At 35.6% G+C, this 10886-nt stretch overlaps 1 long non-coding RNA gene across 1 annotated transcript; it reads left to right on the top strand.

Annotated features, from left to right (window-relative positions):
* The first annotated feature begins 1712 nt into the window (after positions 1-1712).
* LOC122227319 lies at positions 1713-8855 on the top strand. The gene is made up of 4 exons (XR_006205966.1): positions 1713-1983; positions 5519-5738; positions 8411-8474; positions 8576-8855. It is a non-coding gene; the product is annotated as an uncharacterized LOC122227319 (long non-coding RNA).
* Positions 8856-10886: the final 2031 nt, after the last annotated feature.

Genomic DNA, 10886 nt, shown 5'->3' with positions numbered 1-10886 from the left:
TCATTTGAAAACAATTGAATTTCTGGTCTTTTCATTGGGGAACTTTAGCTTGGAAAGTGATAGTTAGGGTTATAGTGTATAATGCTGACTTTTCCTTAAGATCATAGGTTATTTCACAGCTGTCATCTTCCCTGTCACCAGTTACTGTAGCTCATCCTTACTGGTTGATATCTTTATGCCAAACCCTCATAACATTTAATCACCACAGGCCGAGATCACATGATGGTAAACCTATGATGAAATTTTTACCTCTTAACAACATACAAGTGAAAATTTTATGCACTGAGGCAAAAGCAGGAAAATAATGAATATCTATAGTTTAATTTCCATGCATCACTGCTTGTGGCAGTGAAATAAATACCAGGGTGAAGTAATAGAGTAGTTAGAGGAATGGGCTAGAGGTTTAAAGAAGAGAATTAATATCCATGATTAAAATTGCATGTATCATTGCCAACGGCTGTGAAAATATGTCAATTGCATGACTACGTCTGTTTCAGTTCCGGAGAAGGAATGTTTAAAATGTAATAATAATTGCTCTGTTTCCTTGCATAAAACAAAGGAAAGTCTTTACTCCAAAGTCTTACTGATACTAAATGAATTTCATGGATATCTGTTTTTGAAAATGATCAACTTTAATAGTACATATATTTTTATGTACTGGTAAGTAGTTTGGTTTTTCAATCTCTTTTTTATTTTAAAAAACAACCTAATGTTGCATATCTACAGGTTCATCTTTTTTTTTCTTACTAATACTGTAAATTCTAGATAGCAATTCTATAATTATAATTTAATTAGTCCTTGAATTAATATTTGTAGTTCAAGTTTATACTCCTTGACAATGATGATGACTTTATAATATCACATTGCTACAAAAAATGGCACAGTATATTTTCAATATTTTTTATTATGGGTTAGGTTTTTGTAAGTAATAACTGTATATATCCTTAAATTGTAACATGTAAAATGTTCACATGACAGACAACTTATTGGGGTAAATTAAGAATGTGTGATTCGTTTCTCTGAGAATTCATCTGATTTTTAGAACTACTACAGATGACACTTTGAAAAAGTATTGCTACTTTTCATATTCCCTACATTTCAGATGTCCTGACCTTCACAGTTGAAGTGAAAAATCAGGCTTCCCAACAAAGACTAGTTTGCAATCCTGGAAGAACATTGTTTTAAAAACCACTTAATGTAGTTACTTTTCCGAGAATTCTTAATTTGTTGTCGTTGTTGTTCTAAGTCTGTGAAGTCATCACGGAGCAGAACTTTCAAATGCAAAGCTTTTTAAACATAATGCTTTATTGGCTACAGAAGAGCTAAGATACACTAATTTTCTAGCTATTAGGAAAACAAATCTCAATCTCTCTTTCTCCATCCCCCTTCTCTCTCATACACAGCCTTCCTACAGATTCTTCTTCAGTGTTATGCTTCTGTATTTTGTCCCTTGAATGAGATGAGTACCGTACCCTTTGTTTTGCTCAGAAAGGAGGAACCATGTATTTGGTCAGCACTCAACAAATAATAAGTCATGATGACAAGTACTGAATCCAATTTGAAACTGTAGGGGGATATTTAAGTGGCCCCAAATGTCTGCGTTCTAGGAGTTAATTCCATTTGTGGGAGAGCTGCAATTCCAGATTTTTATGTTCACAAAATAATTCAAATTATTGTCTTCTATTTTTAACTTCTGGATGGGCCGAAGAGATTTTCACACGGAAGATTACAGCCATGGCTTTCACCAAGCTGAAAAACAAGCTTTAATGTGATGATCCACACAAGACCAAACCTGATGAGAAAATGTAGGGTGTTGCTATGGCAATTCCATTCGTTGGAACTTTTCTCTGTTGGCTTCACTCTGTCATTACATTCTAAAAAGAATCGTATGAAAAGGTGTGGTGGCTGTGAAGACAAACGTGAGGCCGAGAAGATGGAGCTTTCTCATCTGTCCTTCCCCAAAAGAGAGAATATCGTCACATTGTAATGCCACCCTAATGTAGTCAGAGGGTTGGCTTAGGAGGTGTCATTCTGAGATTTCACTGAAACCCTGGGGTGTATTTCTTTTTCGCTTAGGTGTCACATTGGCAAGGCCAAGGTTATGAGCAAAATTACAAGGTGAAGGATGCTCAGATTAAACTGAAAGAGGAAACAGAAGCCTTGGCTTCTGAAAGAATGAAGATCTGTTTTGTTGTTAGGTCGTGGTGGTTGTATTGTTTCTTTATTATTATTATTTTTAGTTTTTAGCAGAGGTTTGATATGTTAAAATGTCATTTAAATCCAAGCATCGACAGTGAATGAATCCGTGCGATATCTCTGATGGAGAGGGAGATTTATTAATTCACCTGATGTCATTTCTTTCCAGATAGACCTTCTTTTCAGGGGTTATAATCAATCCAACTGTTTACAACAACAACCTCAGAATCTCATTACAGGCATTGTCTCCAGCACTTTTTTTCTGATTAATTATCACTTAAACTCTTCACAAACAACCCTCTGAGGTAGATTTATTATCAACTCCATTTTGCACATGAAGAAAAGGAGATTTAGAGCGAAAATGTAATGGCTTAGGTCAACCATCTAGAAAAAAGGACATCAAGAATTTGAATGCAGAACCAAGATCTTATGTGGTATTAAACTGAACGAACTGTGCCACAATCTGATGGGGGAGGGGACTCCTAGGCAACTTACTAATGAGTAGGAAAAACTGAATTTTTACATTACTGTGAAAACATCCTTTTCCAAGGTAGAAAATACAACCAATCAAGTAAGGCTAAGGAGGTGATGTGTCATGTGATGTATCTTGTGCCTTAAAAATTCACTTTGCAGTTTTAATTCAACAGTAATAATTTATGGAGATTTTACCATATGCCGTTAGCACCAAAAGACTTCTAAGACACCAGTTCCTGCCTCTGAAGAATTTATCAGTTACTGGGAGAACACAGTCAACAAATAAAGTAGGGGTTTAGAAGTGAACCAATTAGAAGTGAACGTAGTGTATTTACCTGTAAGACAGAGGATATGAACTAGTGGCACGATGGCTGGTAAGACCCTCAGACATGTTTAATTTGACCCACCCAATGTGGTTTTGAACATTTTATTCAATGACCACATTTAAAAATTGAGAGATTTCACACAAAATTTGAATTTTCTCTTTAAAAAATCCAAATATCTGTGAACACAGAATTCATATTCCTAGTTGGCAATAATTGGCTGGAACTCATAGAAAGTGTCTGCTTTAAGAGTGGTCTGCAGTCTCTAGTTTTTAATATTCCCCACCCCTACTCTCTCCCTGACACTGAAGTTCAGTGACAACTGTCATTCATCATAAAGCTTGTACCTTGTCTTTCTTATGTCTGTTTATATATGCTGCTTACCTGGCCTGTATAAACTTTTGAGGTGGTGACTTTTGCTGTAAGGACACCAAAAGGTATTTGAAATACATATGAGTAATAGTTAATAACAAAAAGAACACCATTCAGGTGGTCTTTTTTATGTGCTTTTGTGATATTCTATGGATGTACTTGAATAGCTAGAGATGAGAACTGGGATATGAATTGAAGTTGCCACTACTACTGAGTTTTTTCAGAGGTATGATTTATTGCAAAACTATTTTCATGTATCTAATCTGGAGAGGATGTAGGTCATTAAGGTGCCCAGGTATGGGGGTGCCTGGGTGGCTGAGTTGGTTGAGCATCCAACTGTTGATTTGGGCTCAGGTCACCGTCATGCGGTTTGGGGGTTCGAGCCCTGTGAGCTCTGTGCTCACAGTTCGGAGCCTGTTTGAGATTCTCTCTCTCCCTCTCTCTCTCTGCCCCTCCCTTGCTCATTCTCTCTCTCTCTCTCTCTCTCTCTCTCTCTCTCTCAAAATAAAATAAATAAAACTTAAAAAAAAAAGATGCCCAGGTGTGGGTGTGATGTATAAACATTTCAGATAAGCAGGCACAATTTATGTGCAAAGAAGATTCCAGTTGGAGAGTCAGATTAAGTAGATGAAAGATGGAATAGAGAGCTAGAATGAGTAAGAGAGAGAGAGAGAGAGAGAGAGGTATGGATGGGGGGAGAGATTTTAAAAGTTGTGAGATTATAGCTCCTCAAGTCCTTAAGCATTGCCTAAAGCCTTGGCCCTTTCCACCATTCATCCAGTAGCTTCTGATAAAATGGACTATGAGGTTTTTTTTTTCTCTTGCTTTTATCTCTGCTTGGAATGACTTCTTTCTCTGCAAATCTTTAATCCATCTGATATTCTCTTACTCTTACATTTTAACACCTGGTTCAAGAGGCTCATATTCTACTAAGCATTTTTGTTGCCCTTTAGAGAAAAATAATGTATTCCTTTACACTACAAATACCTTGTATATGCTTCATTTATTAGACTTAACTACATCCCATTGAAATTATGTATTTATATGCCTGTCTTCCCTAGCAGACTTTGAATTTTTGGGAAGGTGCCATGTTTTACTTATCTTTGTATCTCTATCTCCCAGCATGGTATAATAAATATTTGTTGAATAAGTAAATAAATACATTCTCAAAAGGGAGCCAGATTAAAGTATTTCACTACAATTTTCTTGACCTACTGACTAATCACATAATCTTAAGAAGCCAACATTTCACTCAAAATGACTACTTTACATATGTAATTATTAATCCAATTGATAAAAATTGTGATAACATTCTGAAGTCGTGTGTATGTGGTTTGTGTATACACCCATATCTATATATATGTATCTATAATTAGTTGAATGTGTTCTTCATCAGGGGTACTAAAGTAGACACTCTGGAGAGCATCTGAGTGAAATTTATTTACATAACTAAATAAGCATTTAATTTCATTATAAAATTTACCAAATACACCTCCTCTATCCAGTCACCCACCAAAGTTACCATGTTCTTTTGAAAGATATCATCATTAAAATATTAACTAAAAAAAGGAAAAACAATTGTTAAGTCCTATCTATAGCACTTGGCATATATATTTTTTGACTTTATTGAAATACAATAAAAAAAATGCACATAAGTTTACAGCTCAACTGAACACACTAGTTGTATAAGTAGCTCCCCGGTCAAAAATACATTACCACCAGCTCTCCAAAGCCCCTTATTTCTTCTTTTGTCCATAGATCTCTTGTGAAATTAACCACATTCCAGACTTCTCAAAGCATAGATAAGCTTTTGCCTGTATTTTTAAAGTTTTTTTTTTTTAATGTTTATTTTATTTTTGAGAGAGAGAGACAGAGCACAAGTGGGGGAGTGGCAGAGAGGGAAGTAGACACAGAATCTAAAGCAGGCTCTAGGCTCTGAGCTGTCAGCACAGAACTCAGTGCGGGGCTGAACCCACAAGCCGTGAGATCACGACCTGAGCTGAAGTCGGACGCTTAACTGATTAAGCCACCCAGGTGCCCCAGCTTTTGTCTGTTTTTAATAATTGGAATGTTTGCTACATTTAAAACTTACTGCTAACACAATGCATGCATTATGACTACATAAAAAAAAGCATCTATTCTTAATTCTGCAGAGTTACAAAGGTGGAGAAGACATAATCTTGAGATTCCAGAAGCTTATCTCGTGGAGGAGGTAACACATAACCAAATACCTATGGACACAGTAGATGGTAAATGAGCTCTGAGTGACAGCAGAGTCTTAAAAAAGGAATCTCTCATCTGGCTTCATACAAAGTGTGGAATCACTACTGAGGTTCTGAAAAACGCATGATTTTAACAATACATTTCTTTCAGGTTGGTGGAAAGAAAGCTATTTACATCTCCATTATTGTGATAAGTTTATCTCATGGATAGATGTAGATCTCTGTAATCTTCTCTCTGATAGAAGCCTCTTAGATCATATTAAAGACGGGTTCAAGGAGAAAAGCTGGCAATGGGCAGGATGGCAAAACACCCTCGGGTTTTTCTTTGGAGGAACTACCATGGTAATTGGTGACCAGAAAAATGCATCATGGCTGAGTTTTAAAACTACCCTTTCATATGGATGAGAAGTTATACAATGCTAGAAGAATGCTGCTAGGGAGTAATTTTCTGTGGGATTGCCTGGTGTTGAGCTTGCACGTAAAAAGTCTTCTAGGTTACAGAGATAATAAGCAAGGTGGGTCGATAGTCTCTGAGAGGCAGAATAGCCATTGGGGACTAGGAGTGTAAACTCATGAATATGATACACTATTTTTCAGAAATGCCTTCTTTATGCTTCGATGAAAAAGTAATGCCTTTTGTCAAATCCTCTTTCTTGGAAACAGAGGGGTCCCCACTCTATTAAACAGTTGTCTGCCTTAGAATCAGTTTAATCTCCTAAATTAAAGTATCTCATCACCCAGAGCCTTACACAGTACTTTGGGCTGGGTCTCATTAGGCAATGCTTTCCTTTACGGGTTACTTGCTTCAATAGTTTGCCATTCCTGTCTTTACTCTGGTATCAGCTCAGGAAGCCATTTGTTTATCTTTCCTCTCACTGTAACCAAAACAATTCCCTTAACAAAAATTCTCTTCTCAAGAAACTCTAACTAGTATTGGAGAAAAACTGCTCTCTCACATAAAGTAGAATGTTCAGAGGCCATACTATTATTGCATAATGTTCCAAGAACAGTAGAATTTGGCCATAACTGTGCATTTATTTTGGTTTCAAAAAATCAACGGGCTGAATCCCGTCAAAACTCCAAAGGACTCAGGTTCCCAGAGTCATGGTAGAGAAGAAGTCTGGTCAGGATGGGAACAGGGCCTTAGGATGAGCGTCCCCAGGGCATAATAAGAAAAGAACCATATGCAGTTGAGCTCAAGCACTCAAGTAACATAATATGACGACATTAACTTAATGGCACAAAGTGAACAAACCTCTTCTCCCTTGAGTCTTGGAAATGGATGTTCCCTCAGCATATAAGAGAAAGTGCTTCCTCTGTGCCTTTTTGGATAGTCTGTCCCAGGACTGCCTTAGGGAGGATTGCTTTCTCTAAGCCCCAAGTCATATAAACACTAGTTCTTAGGTTCATTTGAAGGATGTGTTAAAAATAAAGTTACTTTGCGGTATAGTCTCAATTATGGAAAAACAAAAACTATATATTTATATAGTTTTAGAGAAAGGAACACACACACACACACACACACACACACACACACACTAAAGAAAGAAAGAAAATACATCCAGGGATTCTTCTTTCTTGTTTGAGTGTATCAACATGAATTTTATTCTTTTTTTAAAATGTTTATTTATTTTTGAGAGAGATGAGTGCAAGGCCAAGGGCAGGTGCAGAGAGAGAGGGGGACAGAGGATCCGAAGTGGGCTCTGCACTGACAGCAGAGAGCCTGATGCAGGGACTGCACTCATGAACCACGAGATCATGACCTGAGACAAAGTTGGAAGCTTAACAATTGAGCACCCAGGTGTCCCAACATGAAGTTTTTTCTTAAATCCATCTATAATTTTCCAATTTTATACATCAATATTACTTCTACAAACTGAAGTGAAACCAAAACTGTTATTAAAAAAATATGAACCAATGAGTTATTAGAGATTTTAATTTGAACTCTGGGGAATGATCAGTAGTTGTGGACCTGTCTAGGCTCACAGCAACATTATTAAAATAGGTCAAGATTGGGGTGTTCCAGAAAGGCAGGGAGAGGTGAGAGAATCCTTGCTCTGTACACTTCCTCTGCTGTACAAAATGTAGCAACTGAGTTAACTTAAATCTAGATATTGACTCATGTGTTTCTTATTTGTCTTTCATCTCCTTGAGATAAACTTGTAGCCCTAGTAAAGATCTAGTACTAATCAATGCATATTCATTAATAAATGATTGAAGGAATGGATGAATTGAAAGCATAAATGAATGACTGAATTTCCCAACAACCCCTGGTGAGGTTTTCTAAATGTTCTACACTCTGTCCTCCAACAACTGCAGATTCTAAATTCACAATTTGATTTAGAAAAATGCAGAGTTGGTGTTTCTTGATATCTTTGATTTCTTTAATTCCTTCTCAGAAGTACATATTATCTGTTCTTAGTTTCTATTACATCTACCTAAAACAGAAGTTTCTGGTAAAGTATACAGTAACTTTCACTGTAGGAAAATGTGCACTATTTGAGAGTATAGATTAGATGACAGCAATTACACTTGGGAAAATTTATTTATAAAATCAAATCAGTCTGTCTTATGAATCAAAATAGTCATGGTCAGTGCAGATGGAAAAAGAAATTGTATCATATATCTTGGACCAAGAGCCAATGATGTAATGATATAAAAATTAGTCAGTTTTTTAATAAGATACTGTATTAGTGTTTTACATATACAATTAAATTATGAGATCTTCAAGGAGTAGGTGAATTACTAAAAATAATATAAAAATCTACATAATATTAGGTAATTGAGATAGAATAATACAGAGTCATTCACTTTCTTTTTCAGAGTTGTTCACTTTTCAAAATTTATTTATCCATTATCCAATTGTAGTAGAAGAAAGCATCATCAGGTATGTATTAGTATTTCAGGAATAAAACAACACCAGGAAGAAGTAATTTGAGCAGCAGAACAATATTTTATGAGGATGTCTCCTTGTCTCCTTTTTTTCAGAAAGTGTTCCTGGTACTGATCTGATTTTCCAAGGAATCTATGACTCAAAACTAGATCAGGATGCCTGCTTTCAAGTTCATCAGATTTCTGGTTGCTCAGTCATCAAGGTCCTGTTAAGGTGTCAGGGACGTCACTTACCACTTATGAATGCAAACCAACCGATTGTGTTCCTTATCTGCTGAGTAGTACTTACAAGAGGGGTAGATTTTGAGACTGATTTTCCTGAGAAAGTTGATATTTTCATAGAAATTGAATAAATTCCATTCATCTACAGTGAAAAGTTGGTTTCTACTCATTACTAAAATTCCCGTGGAAAACAAAAGGAGGAATGGATGGTGAAGTCACAGGTACCTTTTACTTTCTCTTAATTGTACATTTGCCCTACAAAGACCTTTATTAGTAATCTGTTCTTCAGGATTTATCACAAAATCTCCTGCTTCTGTAGGAAGGGGATTTTCTCAATTCCTGGACTATTTATGTGATAAATGAGCATGAACCTCTCCGTGACATGTCTATTATCGAATTGAACTGTTATTTAAATCTTGCATTGCCATTTAATTTCTCATTTATGTATGTTTTATCTCTGCAACTGAATTGTAAGGTTTGGGAAGGTCATAGAACATATATCCTATTTTCTATTCTGCCCACGTGTCTTTCATAGTCTTTGGTAGGTACTCAATAAATATTGATGGATAGGATAAGATTCAGCTGAAAATACCAAACCTGGGCCTTGCCTGTCAGCTCTCGGTTCAGTTCTATGACTTGCAAATTTAATTTTGAGTGAGTACAAAGTACTTACTCACTTACTCTGCAAAATAAAAAACTGTGCATATTTGAAAAGAATCTATCTTCTGCTGGTGACATCAAAATTCTAGATTTTCTTTCTCTCTGAAAGGCCCAAATAATTTGCACATTTCTACTACATTAATTTAAAAGAACTGTAATTTTAAAGCAACATTTCAAATACACATACCCTGCAAATATGTTTTATAATAGGACATCTCTGCTTAGTTAGGATGGGTTTTACACTACAGGGAATTAGTGAATTTTACATGAGAATTATGAACCCATCAGTGTTAAGTACCAACAGCCTCCTAATTTGAATTAATATTCAATAAAAATTACATCCAGAAGACAGATGAAATTTTTTAATTAGTTTGTTTGCATTATATGGGTAAAAGCTAAAGGTAAAACCAAATAGTATTAGGGCAGGGCTGAGTCTTCCGTTTACCGAAGAAAAAATAGTCTGTTTCAAATAAATAGTCAATTTGCTAAATGCTTACTTTATGTCCAACTGGCAAATTACCTTAACAATTAGGTATTTTCTTACTAATGTAGAGGAGCATTCAGGCAAGAAGTTTCAAGTACAACATACCAATATAGCATTGTGCCATAGTTCTGTAAGGCAGCTGCCATACTGTATCAGGTGAGGCATTTAATCCCAGCAGACAGGAAAAAAATATACTGTGTCCAATCAAAGAGTGATAAATTTGTTCTTACAGTATCACTTTAACATTTTCAAGCCAAATAATATTATGCAATCAAAGATACCAAATTGGCGTAAACCATTCATTTACAGGAACTGAAATAGGAAACTAGAATTAGAGACTTGAAAAACAGAAACTTTATACTTAACAGCCTTAAATATGCCTTTTCCTTCTCTTTCTCTGCAACAAAAAAGCTTTACAACAGCATCCTACCTTAGTGGTATCAAAACAGAGGGCAAGGGGATGGGCAAGGGGGTGCTAATAGTTGCTTAAGCAATAAAAAAATTCACGATACTGTATTGTGGTTTAAAAAAATGACTGTCCATATTTATGCTGATGAAATGCTGAAAGGCCTAACTTTTGGATGTTTTTTAGACTATGCAGTTTTTCCATATTTTTAAATAAAAAATACGGGGAATCAGCAAAATTATGGAGTGTATTACAGTGCCCATTACGTACTTCCAGGATTTGATTTAGAGAAAAATTAAAGCCAAGTGGCTTTGATAAAACAGAAATTTAACTCAGAATGAATGGCCATTTTATGCTTTTTTTTTTTTTAATGATGAGGTTTTGAAAAGCTCTGTTTTAAAAGAGATATATTTTCTATTTAAATGTGCAAAAAAGATACTAGGAAAATGGCAAAGCTTTGGAAATAAGACAACAGAATCCCCATATATTGCCTTTGTTTTGTCATTTTGTTTGTAAGCCACTATTCATTTAGATTTAAAGGCTGAAATACTGCCCAATAATCTTTCAGCTTCAGATTCCTCCTCCTAATTGCTATACATATACTGACATCTACCTTTTACTGTAATTTAGCTATT

Source organism: Panthera leo, chromosome C1 (assembly GCF_018350215.1).
Source record: "Panthera leo isolate Ple1 chromosome C1, P.leo_Ple1_pat1.1, whole genome shotgun sequence".
In the NCBI taxonomy this organism is placed as follows: domain Eukaryota; kingdom Metazoa; phylum Chordata; class Mammalia; order Carnivora; family Felidae; genus Panthera; species Panthera leo.
The sequence above is the reverse complement of the archived record's forward strand: the minus strand, read 5'-3'. Positions and strand labels throughout refer to the sequence as shown.